The sequence below is a fragment of the Taudactylus pleione genome, unplaced genomic scaffold (assembly GCF_031769625.1).
Source record: "Taudactylus pleione unplaced genomic scaffold, aTauple2 ptg000214l, whole genome shotgun sequence".
In the NCBI taxonomy this organism is placed as follows: Eukaryota; Metazoa; Chordata; class Amphibia; order Anura; family Myobatrachidae; genus Taudactylus; species Taudactylus pleione.
In genome coordinates this window covers 5,850,715-5,867,656 of record NW_028284616.1, presented here as the reverse complement: position 1 = coordinate 5,867,656, position 16,942 = coordinate 5,850,715, and the positions used below count along the sequence as shown (strand labels likewise).

The following is a 16,942-nucleotide window of genomic DNA, read 5'->3' as shown; positions in this document are numbered from 1 at the left end:
AACAGGCAAAGGAGGCTTCCTGGTCACTAACATTGTGTTTAAAACATAATGAGAGCAGTCGGGCAGGATCCTCTCTCTGCTTTTCACCTGTCAGATACATTTATGTAGTGTGCAGCTTCAGAGAGCCTGTCTGTGCTAGACACCTTCCCCACACAGACCTCCCAAACTTGCCTTTCATCCCTCCACACTTAAACTTATTTTAAACAAACCTCCCAAATGTCCTGATTTTGCTTGGGACATTCCTGAATCTCTGACCTCAAATGGGCTGAGCTTGATTAGATTGACGATGGGGCTTATTTTTCTCAAATCTCCATGTCTCAATGCGGTGAGGTATGCAGCTAGTTCTACTAGTTGCTGCATTCAATACTCACCACAAAGAAGGAGAAGACACTGCACTCCCTCCTGTGTTATGCGGTGACATCACCACATTGTGCAGAGGGAGTCACATGATGTAGAAGTTGCTTCCAGTCAAGTCTAAAGGCCCCTACACACTAGACAATATTTTTAACGATTTGGCCGATTCCAATGCATTGGAACAACAAATCGTTGAAATCGTCCAGTGTGTACGCACTATGCGCACTCCCGCGACCTCGTTCGTCTCATCTTCAGATCTTTTGTACATGCAGGAAGATCTGTCAATCTCATTAACAATTCCCCTCAGATCGTGCAGTGTGTACGCACTACCAAACGACCAGGCGATATGGTTACAATACATAGTTAACGATCTAACCACCAAAAGACGCACAATATATCGTTTGATCATTTGTTAGATTGCACAGTGTGTATGCACTAAATAGTTTCCTGGGAGTTCAGGCGAAATCATTGACGACATTGCATAGTTTGTAAGTAGTCTAGTGTGTACCTAGCTTAACAAAGCAGAGAGTAAGTGGGATAGAGAGGAGCTGACTGGTGGATGCAGGTGAAATTTCCATGCCTACCAGTTGCCCAAAACGGTTTTAGATGTTCTTCAAAAACAAGAGATATGGTAAGAACTTACCTTTGTTATCTCTGTTTCTACGCAGTCCATAGGGTCTACAGGGTTGACCTTGGGGTATAGCTGGATCTGGATCCACGGGCACCACGCAGTTAAAGCTTTGCTGCTCCCAGGATGCACTTGGGTCCGTCCTCCTCTATACCCCGCCCCCGACCACAGTTGGTGAGCAGCCAAGGCCGGAGGAGGAGACTAAACAGAGAGAAGGAAGACTGGAACACACAAGAAACCATACTCACAGAAATGGGAGACGGAAAACCGGTGACCAGCCACACAGCCCATTTGAAGCCAGGTGCGTCAGGGCGGGCGCCCTGTGGACCCTATGGACTTCGTAGAAACAGAGATAACAAAGGTAAGTTCTTACCATATCTCTTGTTTTCTACTTCAGGGTCCATAGGGGGTCCACAGGGTTGACCTTGGGGATGTCCCAAAGCAGTTCAACTAAGGGCGGGGACGCTCCTGTGCTGAAAGGAGTACCCGGCGCCCAAAGGATGCATCCTGAGAGGCGAAGGTGTCAAACGCATAAAACCTCAAAAAACGTCTGAATTGAAGACCAAGTAGCCGCCTTACAGAGCTGAACAGCGGAGACGCCACGTCTAGCAGCCCAAGAGGGACCCGCAGAACGAGTGGAATGAGCCTTAACAGAGGCTGGCACAGGTAAACCCTCCTGTACATAAGCCTCACAAATAACTGAACGAAGCCAACGGGCTAACGTTTGCTTGTTGGCAGGCCAACCCCTCTTGTGAAAACCGAAGAGGACAAACAAAGAATCCGACTTCCTAACCGAAGCAGTCCGGTCCACATAGATTCTAAGTGCCCGGACCACATCCAAGGAAGCCTCACCAGCAGAAAGATCAGGTGACTGAAAAGCTGGCACAACAAGTTCCTGATTAATGTGGAACTTTGAAACCACTTTGGGCAAAAACTCAGGACGCTTGCGGAGCACTGCCCTGTCCTGGTGAAAAATCAGAAAAGGAGGGCGACAGGAAAGTGCCCCCAATTCTCAAACCCTCCTGGCAGAAGCAATTGCCAGGAGAAAAATGGTCTTAAACGTCAGCCACTTGAGCTCCACCGACTCAAGCGGCTCAAAAGGAGGACCCTGCAAGACCCTCAGTACCACCGCCAAGTCCCACGGAGCCACCGGAGGCACGAAGGGAGGCTGGATCCTGAGAACACCTTGAAAAAAGGTGTGAACATCTGGCAGTGTAGCAATCCGTCGCTGAAACCACACGGACAAAGCAGACACATGAACCTTCAGAGAGGCCAGGCGTAAGCCGAGGTCCAAACCCGATTGAAGAAACTCCAAGATTCTGGAAACCCGGAACACCTGCGGGTCATAGTTTCTGGATTCACACCACTGAAAATAAGTGCGCCACACCCTGTGGTAAATCCGCGCGGAAGCAGGCTTGCGTGCCCTAAGCATGGTACCAATGACCGAACTGGAGAAACCCCTAGACCTCAAGACGGCCGTCTCAAGAGCCACGCCGTCAAAGACAGCCGACCCAGATCCGGGTAAAGGCAGGGCCCTTGAGACAACAGGTCCCGACGCCGAGGAAGAAGGTACGGAGCGTCGATGGAGAGGCACCTCAGATCGGAGTACCAAGGACGTCTGGGCCACGCCGGAGCCACCAGCACGAGCGTGCCGCCGTCCTGCTTGAATTTCCGCAGAACCCGAGGAAGCAGGGATATCGGAGGAAACAGATACGCCAGGTGAAACGTCCATTTCACCGACAGAGCGTCTACCAGACAGGCGCCTGCGTCTCTTGTCCTTGACCCGTAAACGGGCAACTTGTGATTGTGACGGGAGGCCATCAAGTCCAGCTCCGGCAGCCCCCACCTGTCCACGAGTAGCTGAAACACCTCTGGGTGAAGCGACCATTCACCGGGATGCACGTCGTGACGGCTGAGGAAGTCCGCCTCCCAATTGAGGACTCCGGGAATGAAGACTGCCGAGATCGCTGGAACGTGACACTCCGCCCAAGCAAGAATGTGAGACACCTCCGACATTGCTGCCCGACTGCGAGTTCCCCCTTGGTGGTTGATGTACGCCACCGTGGTGGCGTTGTCGGACTGCACCTGAACCGGCCTTCTGTGAAGAGCGGGACCGGACGACTGCAGGGCCCTGTGCACAGCCCGCAGTTCCAGGATGTTGATGGGGAGAAGTGCTTCTTCCGCGGACCAACGACCCTGAAGCGATAATGAGCCGGTCACTGCCCCCCAACCCCGGAGACTGGCATCCGTCGTGAGCAGGACCCAGTCCGGGATCCAAAAGGGGCGCCCCTCGACCAGATGCACTGTCTGAAGCCACCAAGCCAAAGACTGCCGAACCTCCGGGGACAACACACCAGCACCTGCAAGCGGATCCGGTGAGGTAACCTGTTCCATTCCGATAGAATCAGCCCCTGCAGGGGCTGGGAATGGAACTGGGCAAATTCCACCATGTCGAATGTCGACACCATGGACCCCAGAACTCTCATAGGTGAATGGACCGACAGGCGGCAACTGCTCAGGCAACTGTGTATCCGCAGCTGCAGGGAGGAGACCTTCTCCGGAGTCAGGAAATTCCGTTGCTGACGAGAAACCAGCAGGGCTCCCAAATGAATCATCCGCTGTGATGGAATCAGGGAGGACTTCTTCCAATTTATCAACCACCCGTGTGCTTGAAGACAAGCAATGGTCAGGTGGAGATGTCGAAGAAGCACCTCCGGGGAGCTCGCCAGCAGCAGAAGATCGTCCAGGTACGGCAACAGACGTAGACCCTGACCCCGAAGGTGGGCAGCCATAACTGCCATCACCTTGGTGAACACCCTCGGAGCCGTGGAAAGGCCGAAAGGCAACGCCCGAAATTGGTAGTGATGGTTCAGGATAGCAAACCTCAGATACCGCTGATGTGCCGGTGCTATGGGCACATGGAGATAGGCGTCCTGGATATCGAGGGAGACCATATAATCCCCAAGTTCCATCGCCAGAATGATGGAACGCAACGTTTCCATCCTGAACCTGGGAACTCTGAGGTATCTGTTCAGAGACTTCAAATTCAGGATAGGGCGATGAGAACCATTGGGTTTCTGTACCAGAAACAGAGTAGAATAGTACCCCGTCCCGCGCTGAGACTGCGGAACGGGAACAATGACCCCTGCTTGTAGCAAGGATTCTATAGCTACCTGAATCTGACCAGCTTTGGTCCTGTCCAGAGAAGGACTCGTACAGAAAAACCGGTGGGGCGGCCTGAACCGAAAAGACAGGGCATACCCGAGAGACTCCATCTCGAACCCAGGCATCCGTGGTGGTATTGTGCCAACACTGGGTGAATTGGAGAAGTCGGCCTCCCACTCTGGGGTCCCCCAGAGAGAGGCCCGTCCCATCAGGCAGCAGGCTTATCTTCCTGCTTGGAAGAAGGGCGCCGAGCACTCCATGCTTGCTTCTTGGGCTTGGGTGCGGCCTTGGTCGCCGAATGTCTCGGGAAGGACTGGCCCTTGGCCTTACCCTGAACCTGAAAGGACCGAAAGGCAGAGCTCCTCACTTTAGCCGGCGCAGAGGCCGAAGGGAGGAAAGCCGACTTGGACTTAGCCAAAGTATCCACTATTTTGTCCAAATCCGGACCAAATAGTAAATCACCATTAAAAGGCAAGGCCTCCAGACCCTTTTTTGAATCTGCATCAGCTCTCCAGGACCTCAGCCACAGGGAGCGCCGAGCAGACGCCGCTGCAGCCGACACCCTAGAAGTGAGCAGACTGGCATCCAAAGACGCTTCCCCAATATAGGAAGCTGCATCCCGCATCTGTCCCACTAACGCTCTCTGGATATCCGGAGCCTCATCAGGAAAGGTATCCTCCAAGGCATTGGCCCATGCCTCAATGGCTTTAGCCACCCAGGAGATAGCCATGGACGGGCGAGCCACCGCCCCGGAAAGAGAATAAATGGACTTTAAACAAGTCTCCACCTTCCTGTCCGTGGGATCCTTCAAAGAGGAGATAGACGGCAATGGCAGCGTCGCGCTTTTGATCAAGCGGGTAACGTGGGAATCTGGCCCTTGAGACAACAGGTCCCGACGCCGAGGAAGAAGGTACGGAGCGTCGATGGAGAGGCACCTCAGATCGGAGTACCAAGGACGTCTGGGCCACGCCGGAGCCACCAGCACGAGCGTGCCGCCGTCCTGCTTGAATTTCCGCAGAACCCGAGGAAGCAGGGATATCGGAGGAAACAGATACGCCAGGTGAAACGTCCATTTCACCGACAGAGCGTCTACCAGACAGGCGCCTGCGTCTCTTGTCCTTGACCCGTAAACGGGCAACTTGTGATTGTGACGGGAGGCCATCAAGTCCAGCTCCGGCAGCCCCCACCTGTCCACGAGTAGCTGAAACACCTCTGGGTGAAGCGACCATTCACCGGGATGCACGTCGTGACGGCTGAGGAAGTCCGCCTCCCAATTGAGGACTCCGGGAATGAAGACTGCCGAGATCGCTGGAACGTGACACTCCGCCCAAGCAAGAATGTGAGACACCTCCGACATTGCTGCCCGACTGCGAGTTCCCCCTTGGTGGTTGATGTACGCCACCGTGGTGGCGTTGTCGGACTGCACCTGAACCGGCCTTCTGTGAAGAGCGGGACCGGACGACTGCAGGGCCCTGTGCACAGCCCGCAGTTCCAGGATGTTGATGGGGAGAAGTGCTTCTTCCGCGGACCAACGACCCTGAAGCGATAATGAGCCGGTCACTGCCCCCCAACCCCGGAGACTGGCATCCGTCGTGAGCAGGACCCAGTCCGGGATCCAAAAGGGGCGCCCCTCGACCAGATGCACTGTCTGAAGCCACCAAGCCAAAGACTGCCGAACCTCCGGGGACAACACACCAGCACCTGCAAGCGGATCCGGTGAGGTAACCTGTTCCATTCCGATAGAATCAGCCCCTGCAGGGGCTGGGAATGGAACTGGGCAAATTCCACCATGTCGAATGTCGACACCATGGACCCCAGAACTCTCATAGGTGAATGGACCGACAGGCGGCAACTGCTCAGGCAACTGTGTATCCGCAGCTGCAGGGAGGAGACCTTCTCCGGAGTCAGGAAATTCCGTTGCTGACGAGAAACCAGCAGGGCTCCCAAATGAATCATCCGCTGTGATGGAATCAGGGAGGACTTCTTCCAATTTATCAACCACCCGTGTGCTTGAAGACAAGCAATGGTCAGGTGGAGATGTCGAAGAAGCACCTCCGGGGAGCTCGCCAGCAGCAGAAGATCGTCCAGGTACGGCAACAGACGTAGACCCTGACCCCGAAGGTGGGCAGCCATAACTGCCATCACCTTGGTGAACACCCTCGGAGCCGTGGAAAGGCCGAAAGGCAACGCCCGAAATTGGTAGTGATGGTTCAGGATAGCAAACCTCAGATACCGCTGATGTGCCGGTGCTATGGGCACATGGAGATAGGCGTCCTGGATATCGAGGGAGACCATATAATCCCCAAGTTCCATCGCCAGAATGATGGAACGCAACGTTTCCATCCTGAACCTGGGAACTCTGAGGTATCTGTTCAGAGACTTCAAATTCAGGATAGGGCGATGAGAACCATTGGGTTTCTGTACCAGAAACAGAGTAGAATAGTACCCCGTCCCGCGCTGAGACTGCGGAACGGGAACAATGACCCCTGCTTGTAGCAAGGATTCTATAGCTACCTGAATCTGACCAGCTTTGGTCCTGTCCAGAGAAGGACTCGTACAGAAAAACCGGTGGGGCGGCCTGAACCGAAAAGACAGGGCATACCCGAGAGACTCCATCTCGAACCCAGGCATCCGTGGTGGTATTGTGCCAACACTGGGTGAATTGGAGAAGTCGGCCTCCCACTCTGGGGTCCCCCAGAGAGAGGCCCGTCCCATCAGGCAGCAGGCTTATCTTCCTGCTTGGAAGAAGGGCGCCGAGCACTCCATGCTTGCTTCTTGGGCTTGGGTGCGGCCTTGGTCGCCGAATGTCTCGGGAAGGACTGGCCCTTGGCCTTACCCTGAACCTGAAAGGACCGAAAGGCAGAGCTCCTCACTTTAGCCGGCGCAGAGGCCGAAGGGAGGAAAGCCGACTTGGACTTAGCCAAAGTATCCACTATTTTGTCCAAATCCGGACCAAATAGTAAATCACCATTAAAAGGCAAGGCCTCCAGACCCTTTTTTGAATCTGCATCAGCTCTCCAGGACCTCAGCCACAGGGAGCGCCGAGCAGACGCCGCTGCAGCCGACACCCTAGAAGTGAGCAGACTGGCATCCAAAGACGCTTCCCCAATATAGGAAGCTGCATCCCGCATCTGTCCCACTAACGCTCTCTGGATATCCGGAGCCTCATCAGGAAAGGTATCCTCCAAGGCATTGGCCCATGCCTCAATGGCTTTAGCCACCCAGGAGATAGCCATGGACGGGCGAGCCACCGCCCCGGAAAGAGAATAAATGGACTTTAAACAAGTCTCCACCTTCCTGTCCGTGGGATCCTTCAAAGAGGAGATAGACGGCAATGGCAGCGTCGCGCTTTTGATCAAGCGGGTAACGTGGGAATCCACCGCCGGCGGAGTCTCCCATTTCCTGCAATGAGCTTCAGGAAAAGGATAGTTCGCCGCCAACCTCTTCTGTGGATGGAACCTCTTACTGGGTAATTGCCAGGCCGCCGCCATATGATCCGATAATTGATCAGACAGGGGGAACACAGTAGAAGTCACCTTGGCCTTTTTAAAATTAGGTAACTTCGACCTAGGAGCCGGTGCATCATCCTCAACATGTAGGATAGCCCGCACCGCCCTAACTAAGGCTGGAACATTAATAGAGGACTTAGCTTCCACCTCCTGCCCCATGGCATCAGAGTCAGAGTCCTCATGGATTTCGCCATCATCTTAGGACACTTCCGAGTCCGACAACTGTGCAGCTAGTGAACTCACAACCGGACGTTTAGACGCCCTTGGTGGCACATCACCTTGCAACATGGACTGAAACGCCGAGGATGAAGCCGCCAGACTCTGTACGGAGCTGGAGAGAACATCCACCCAAGGCGGAGGAGCCGTCGGAGCAAAACTCTGCAAAGGCACTACAGACTGACGCGTCACTGGGGAAGACTGCACATACACAGGCAGTCCCGAGTAAGGAACCACAGTCTGGGCACCGGGGGGAGACCGCAACATTTGTGGAACACCCGGGGAATGCGGGATGGTGGGCTGCGGCAACGCCCTAGAAGGGACCGCTGATGGGACCGATAACCAGTCCGCAATAGACGCCAGCACCTGTGAAAACATCGCCCAAGGAGGGTCCTGTGATACAGGGGGGTTGGAGGGGCCCGGTACCAACTGGCACCGCCCGCACAGACCATCCTGAGATAAGTCCTCCCCATCAACTCCAGCAGCACAGCGTCTGCAGGAAAACAGCACAGGAGCCACAGAGCGCTCAGTCTCCTCATCAGACATGATACCGTAAATCACCAGAAATACGTATCACCAGAGGAATTACGGTTTTAACACCCGCGCACTCACCAGTATGCGACACAACAGCCCAGATATGGTACTGTGTAGCACACAACAGTATGTGACTGACCCCACAAATACGTGATTTATATAAGTGAGGGTCTCAGAAAAACGCCCCTCCCCCACACACCTGCCGGGCCGTAGGAGAAGGAAAGGGATAGTTATAAACTGACAGCAAGGAGAATAAGTCACAGACAGGCAGCACTAGCAATCGTCACATACAATGCAGAAAAGTTAGTACTCACTGCACCTTCCGCTACAATCAACCGCCCAGATTCAGTGTCTGGGAGGGCTATAGCGCTGTGTACACTGTCCTTTAGCAGGGGAGAGGTACACAGGGGGACCGGTCCACTTGATACCGCCTGGGAGTCTGCGATACCTGCCAGTAAAGATGGCCGCCGGAGACCTCAGAGGAGGAGTGGCCGAGAGATAAGAGCAGCTCAGCGACGCCAGACTGCTAGTTGAAAGGCGCGCTGAGCTGAGGGGAGGAGCCGCTAGACAGGGAAGGCTGCCTCCCCTGGCTAGCAATTAACCCCCGGGTTGCCGGTCCCGCTACCAGCCTGTTACCCTGGTGGTCTAGCGGACACGCGGGGTATTCCTCAATAGAGGGGGAGCCCGCCGCCGCCGCTAGCGCCTCCGGTCTGTCCCCAGAGACCGGAGGCTTCTGACTGCATAAAAAGTATCCGCGGGCCGCCGCACGCGGCGACCCACGGCTTACCTGATCCCCGTCGCGTCCGGCAGCAGTCAAGGGAGTCCCCAGACCCGGCTAGTACAGGCTCTGGGGTCCCGCCGTGATCCCCAGAGCTGTACTGGCGTCGCGGCGCCAGCGGGGAGAAGGAGCGGCAGCGTGGACGTCCTAAAGGACAGTCTGATGCTGCCGCTCTAACAGTGTAACAAAAGTAGAAAAAAATAAAAAAATTTCTCTTTTAAAATAAAGCTTAGGGGCTGCTCCTGCAGCCCCACTGCGACAGGGTGACCCGACTCCGGCCGGGCACCAACTAAAACTGAGGTACCTGTGGTCGGGGACGGGGTATAGAGGAGGACGGACCCAAGTGCATCCTGGGAGCAGCAAAGCTTTAACTGCGTGGTGCCCGTGGATCCAGATCCAGCTATACCCCAAGGTCAACCCTGTGGACCCCCTATGGACCCTGAAGTAGAAATAAATTTATTTTGAAGGATTTATTAACGGCTTTAATTTTGGGGGGCAAAAGTTTGCTGTTTGTTTTGTCATGCTCTGAGGTTTTTGTAAATTCGACCTTGGTTCAGAGAGAAGGACAATTGTGCGAAGCTTGAACTCTGGCTACTTCAGTCGACTTGGGCTGAAATCAGCTAGATCTGTACTTGAGCTGAACCGGACTGGATACAGGGGATTTGCTGAACTGCGACAGCACAGGACCTGGGTGCAGCATCCACTGTAAGGGACAGGTCTCTGAGGAGCACAGGTAGTCTGGACACAGGCAGGGCTGTGGAAGACGTTGCACTGGTAACCAGACTGTGAAGCAGGAAGTCTCTTTATGGCACTGCCTGAGCACTGATTGGCTAACAGGGTCAGGTGTCCGCTATAGTGAATGATTGAAGAAAGGGAACCAGGCGCTAAGTGGTGCATGGAATCATGTGACCGCTGTAGAGACAGAGGGTCTCATTCAGACCCAGTCGCAAGCGATGAGCGCTCGCAACCGGGTCAATGTTAAGGCCCTGCGCACGCGCAGTGCGGCCCCTGCCCCGCAGAGTGAGAGAAATTCTCTCGCTCCGGAGCTCACTACAAAAGGGGCGACTGACGATGTTGATCGACAGCTCACCCCGTTTTGTAGGCGGGGCGGGGGGGTGGCAACAAAAACGTTCCGCCGTTTTCTGGGCGGCCGCACTGACATCAGCAGTGATGTCAGTGGGGAGCTTCCTGCTCGATCAGAGCAGGATACTCCCTGGGGCTTGCGGTTGCCGAAACCCAACCTTAGGGTCTCGTCGCAAGCCCCGATGGTTGCGATGGTCTTGACCATCGCGAACATCACCCTGGTCGGTCGCTGAAGCTGTGGGTGGTAATCCACAGCTTAACTAGCGACCAGGAGGCCGCACTAAAAAAAAAAAAAGCGGCCGCCCTCATTCAGAACGAGCACCTCTGAATGAGGGCCAGAGACTCTACTCAAAGCATATGGAGAATGCCGGACACTGGCATCTCAGAGAAGACCATGCTTCCTCCTTTTGACAACACTGCACATTACAGCCATGCAGGTAGAATGATCAGCACTAAAGGACTGGAACAGTACATCCACATGATCTCTGTAGCCCAGGTCTAAAGCTGGCCACACACTAGACCAACTTTCATCCAACTATCCAACTAGTTGATTGGTTGGAATGAAAATCTGGTAAGGAATGGGAGTAACTGATGATCAGCAATTTGCTCCTAAATGCCAGAAAACAGATCAAAATGGCCGAGCAGACAAGTTTGTTTAATGTTTGATCTAAACAATTTGTTCTAACAACAGTTTTTGTCCATTTTCCGGCGTTTGGGAGCAAATTGCTGTTTGTCATTTGCTTTCATACCTTATCAGATTTTCATTCCAACCAATCAACTAATTGGCTGGTTGGATGTAAGTTGGTCTAGCTTAACTCATCAGCTCTCACAGACAGAGAGACTCACAGGTGTGCAATCAGTCCAGAAAGGCATTCCTGGAGCTAGCAACACAGACATGCTGCAGCCTGCAAGTAATCTGAATATCCTGACCTGCAGAGCAGGTTACAAAGGTAAGTCACAGGACAATTAGTAAAACATAAGTCAGGATCGTGATATGTTTAATGCAAGAATATTGCCACGGCATGGCGCGACTAGGTGGTTTATTTAATGTGCAAGGAAGTAAAAATAAGAGTTATGGTATAATATACCTTTGTTAACTCTTTTTCTTCGAGGTCCATAGGGTCCACAGAAAATACCTTGGGGCATGTGGTTGGAGTGATCCAGGCACCAAACAGTTAACAAGCTCCCAGGATGCCCTTGCTCCTCCTCCATATATACCCTGCCCCTTGCTATAGGCAGTTAGTTTGTTATCAAGCCCAAGCAGGAGAAGAAAAAAAGATGAGAAGGAGGAACCCTTGTACTCCAGAAAAGATTACCCAATAACACAAGGTGCGTTAGGGTGGGTGCTCTGTACCATAACTCTCGTTTCCTTCTTCGGAGTCCATAGAGTCCACAGAAAATACCTTGGGGATGTCCCAAAGCAGTTCCCTTTAAGGGTGGGGATGCTCCTTTGTTTCAGTAGAAAGGAAAATCCTACGCTCAAAGGAAGCATCCTGAGAGGCAAATGTGTCAAATGTGTAAAATTTGACAAAGGTGTGGACGGAAGACCATGTGGCGGCCTTGCATATTTGTTCAACAGATGCACCACAACGAACCGCCCACGATGGTCCCACAGATCGAGTAGAATGTGCTATTACTGTGTTTGGAACCACAAGACCAGCTTGTATGTACGCTTGAGAAATTGTCATACGCAACTATCTGGCCAAAGTTTGTTTGTTAGTTGGCCAGCCTCGTTTATGACAGCCATACAAATAGAGAATCCGACTTTCTAATGGAGTTGGTGCGATCGACATAGATACATAGTGCATGAACAACATCCAGTGATGCTTCACCTGCCGAGAGACCTGAAGCCTGCAAAGCCAGAACCACAATTTTTTCATTTACATGAAACCGGGATACCACCTTAGGAAGGTACCCCGCCCTAGTACGAAGAACAGCTCTATCCTGCTGAAATATCAAAAAAGGAGAGCGGATAGAAAGGGCTGCCAAATCAGAGACCCTACAAGCAGAAGCGATAGCCAGAAGAAAAACGGTCTTCGCTATAAACCAGTTTAGTTCTACTGATTTCAAGGGTTCGAATGGGGGAGTCTGTAAAGCCCTGTGAACCAACGTCAAATCCCACAGGGCTACCGCAATGGTGTCACCCTTTGCTGAAACCGAACTGAAAGTGCAGATACCTGAACCCTCAGGGTGGCCAGACGGAGAGCCCGATCTAACCCAGCCTGAAGAAAAGAAAGCACTCAAGAGACTCTAAACACCTTAGAGTCAACATTTTCTCAGTTGCCACCACTGAAAATACGAGTGCCAAATCCTATAATAAATGCGGGCAGAGGAAGGTTTCCGTGCCCTCAGCATTGTCTGAATTATGGGATTGGAAAAACCTTTTGCTTTTAAGACGGAGGTCTCAAGAGCCACGCCGTCAAAAGACAGACGAGGAAGGTACGGATATAAGCAGGGACCCTTTATTAACAGGTCCGGCCTAAGAGGAAGAGGCCACGGAGTGTCCATGGAGAGACTCTGTAGGTCGGTAAACCAATGGCATCTTGGCCAAGCAGGAGCTACAGTGCATCCGGAAAGTATTCACAGCGCTTCACTTTTTCCACATTTTGTTATGTTACAGCTTTATTCCAAAATGGAATAAATTCATTTTTGTCCTCAAAATTCTACACACAATACCCCATAATGACAACTTGTAAAAAGTTTGAGATTTTTGCAAATCTAATTTAAAAAAAAAAACTAAGAAATCACATGTACATAAGTAGTCACAGCCTTTGCCATGAAGCTCAAAATTGAGCTCAGGTGCATCCTGTTTCCACTGACCATCCTTGAGATTTTCCAACAGCTTAATTGGAGTTCCACCTGTGGTAAAATCAGTTGATTGGACATGATTTTGAAAGGCATACACCTGTCTATATAAGGTTCCACACTTGACAGTGCATGTCAGAGCACAAACCAAGCATGAAGTCCAAGGAATTGTCTGTAGACCTCCGAGACAGGATTGTCTCGAGGCACAAATCTGGGAAAGGGTACAGAAAAATATCTGCTGCTTTGAAGGTCCCAATGAATGAGAACATTGGCCTCCATCATCTGTAAATGGAAGAAGTGTGGAACCACCAGGACTCTTCCTAGAGATGGCCAGCCATCTAAACTAATCAATCGGCGGAGAATGGCCCTAGTCAGGGAGGTGACCAAGAACCCGCAGGTCACTCTGTCAGAGCTACAGCATTCCTCTGTGGAGAGAGGAGAACCTTCCAGAAAAACAACCATCTCTGCAGCAATCCATCAATCAGGCCTGTATGGTAGAGTGGCCAGACGGAAGCCACTCCTTGGTAAAAAGCACATGGCAGCCCGTGTGGAGTTTGCCAAAATGCACCTGAAGGACTCTCAGACCATGAGAAACAAAATTCTCTGGTCTGATGAGACAAAGATTGAACTCTCTGGCGTGAATGCCAGGCATTGCACCCACATTCCAGACCCACGGCCTACTCCCACCGAAGCTCCTCATCCCCACGGGGACCTCCGGTTGGCCTCAGCCGTCCCATTTGCATCGCTCCCACACTTGCTGCTGCAAGCGCCTCCACCCTAACCATACAGACCACAGATCGTCACACATCAATCCCGTCCCGGGCAGTCCATCTACCTGCCAGAAGGGTGACCCACACCGCACCCCCGGCTCTCACAGGGGGACCCACCCCAGTGACCCGGCACCAGTGGCAGCTCCCACAAGCAACTCAACTCCACTGCTGCATTCACAACCACCAGCACCACCCGGTCGCTGACCGCTGCAAAATAGAAGATCCTCTTGAACAACAGCTACTCATCTTTACCACCGCAGCAGCTTCAACCAGTCAACAAGGTACTGCAGCAACGCAACAAACCTACGGCCTACCGTCCTCAGGCCTTACCTACCGGTAGGTACAAGACTTTTCATTCATACGCGGGACACCGCCAGGTGTACTACACCCACCCACCACACCATACCACTCTCGCTCCCTCACCCACCGAGACTCCCAAGACTGTACACCATAGTGTCCAGCCGGGGGAACGTGCCGATCTATTGAACCGTGCGGAAAGAAGCCCCCTGAAAGGGTCGTCCCACCTCCCCAGTCTCTCCCCCCTCACACCTACCACCACACCCACCTTGTTGCCCAGGACTATATAGGAGAAGCACTGTGGAGACTACATTGGAGACTACTCCAATAAAACCGTTTACTCCCACCTTGTGTCCGCCTCTTGCATTCCATTGGTCCACCCCTCCCCACTCATTCACACCACACACACTAGCAACCACTTACACAGTCCAACACTCCCCCATCATCATTGCACCCACAGGGCGAGCGCACCTTCCGTACCCCACCGTCTCTATCCAATTTTACGCAGGACCCGGTACGCCTGCGATCAGGAAGTACAGCACCCCACTCACTCATATAGCACACCTTTCAGCCCACTAACATATCACATCTGCCCACATAGCAGAGCGCAGTCCTACCCAACCATCACCGCTCATCACCAGGCCAATACCATCCCTACAGTGAAGCATGGTGGTCGCAGCATTATGCTGTGGGGATGTTTTTCAGCGACAGGAACTGGGAGACTAGTCAGGCTAGACTAGAGGAAAAGATGAATGCAGCAATGTACAGAGACATCCTGGATGAAAACCTGCTCCAGAGCGCTCTTGACCTCAGACTGGGGCGACGGTTCATCTTTCAGCAGGACAACGACCCTAAGCACACAGCCAAGATATCAAAGGAGTGGCTTCAGGACAATTCTGTGAATATCCTTGAGTGGCCCAGCCAGAGCCCAGACTTGAATCTGATTGACATCTCTGGAGAGATCTGAAAATGGCTGTGCACCGACGCTTCCCATTCAACCTGATGGAGCTTGAGAGGTGCTTCAAAGAGGAATGGGCAAAACTGCCCAAAGATAGGTGTGCCAAGCTTGTGGAATCATAATCAAAAAGACTTGAGGCTGTAATTGCTGCCAAAGGTGCATCAACAAAGTAATGAGAAAAGGCTGTGAATACTTCTGTACATGTGATTTTAGGTTTTTTTTAATTAAATTTGCTAAAATCTCAAAAAAACGTTTTACACGTTGTCATTTAGAGGACAAAATTTAATTTATTCCATTTTGAAATAAGGCTGTAACATAACAAAATGTGGAAAAAGTGAAGCGCTGTGAATACTTTCTGGATGCACCGTATCAGTATTACTATCCCGCCCTCCTGCTTGACCTTCCTGATGACCCTTGGAAGAAGAGAAAACGGAGGAAACAGATACGCCAGTCTGAACTTCCACCTCACTGCCAGAGCGTCCTAAAACTCGGCTGCAGGATACCCGGTTCTGGACCAGTAACTGGAACCCTGTGGTTGTGATTTGAGGCTATGAGGTCTACTTCTGGAAGACTCCATCTGTCCACCACGCTCTGAAATACCTGTGGATGAAGAGTCTGTATATCCTGCCGACTTAGGAAGTTCGCTTCCCAATTGGGGACTCCTGGTATGAACACAGCGCTCTAAATACTGCCCTTAATTCCAGAACGTTTATGGACAGGAGAATTTCCCTGGCTGTCCATTTTCCTTGAAATGTGTCAACCTGTCACTGTGCCCCATTCGTGGATGCTGGCATCGGTCGTAAGGAGTACCCAATCCGGAATCCAGAATGGGCAACCCTTGTTGAGACGGTATGTCCGCAACCACCATGACAGGTGGTCTGTGACTTTATTGAGTGGTACTCCCCGTTCCAGTGTGAGAGAATTAGCCGCTGCAATGGTCTGGAGTGGAACTGGTCATATTCCACCATGTTGAAGGTGGACACCATGGATTCCAGAACCTGCATTGCTGCAAGAACAGATACTGACCAGCTGTGAAGAAGCCTGCGTATCCGCAGTTGAATGGCTGCGATCTTATCTTCTGGCAGATATATCCTGTGTGCCAGAGAATCCAGGTGCGCCCCTAAATGCACCATCTGCTGTACTGGAAGAAACGTTGACTATCCAATTTATGATCCATCCATCTCTGTGTAAACAGGCAATTGTCAGTCTGAGATGATGCAGCAACTCTTGTGGCGATTGTGCCAATGGTAGGAGATCGTCCAGGTATGGCAGTATCATGACTCCCTGGTTCCCTGGCAGGCTGCCATTACTGCCAAGATTTTGGTAAACACCCGAGGAGCTGTTGATAAACCAAACGGCATTGCCTGAAATTGGAAATGTTTCTGCAGCACTGCGAACCGCAGAAACCGTTGGTGGGACGGTGTAATTGGTACATGAAGATATGCATCTTGAATATCCAAAGACACCATGAAATCCCCCGGTTCCAATGCCAACACAATCGACCGTAGGATTTCCATACGAAACTTGGGTACCCGGACAAATGTGTTGAGTCCCTTCAGGTTTAGAATAGGCCGGTGAGACCCATTGGGTTGGAATAATATCCCTTTCCAAGTTGATTCACTGGAACCGGGATTATTACTGTATAGCCTGCTGGCTGGCCAAGGCTTTCGTAGAATCCGTTGCCGAAGTTGTGCAGAAAAACATTTGCGGGGGACTTCTCCAGAAAGTAAGGGTGTACCCCTGGGAGACCACCTCCCGAACCCAAGCATCTGTTGTCAGATGACAGGTGTCTGAAAACTGAAGAAGTCGGCCTCCTACCCTGGGATCCCCCAGGTGGAGGCCTGT

General features: G+C 52.2%; 1 protein-coding gene across 1 annotated transcript in view; it reads right to left on the bottom strand.

Annotated features, from left to right (window-relative positions):
- GTPBP3 (GTP binding protein 3, mitochondrial) overlaps nt 1–16,942 on the bottom strand; it is a 145,687-nt gene that overhangs the window by 78,500 nt on the left and 50,245 nt on the right. The window lies entirely within an intron of this gene.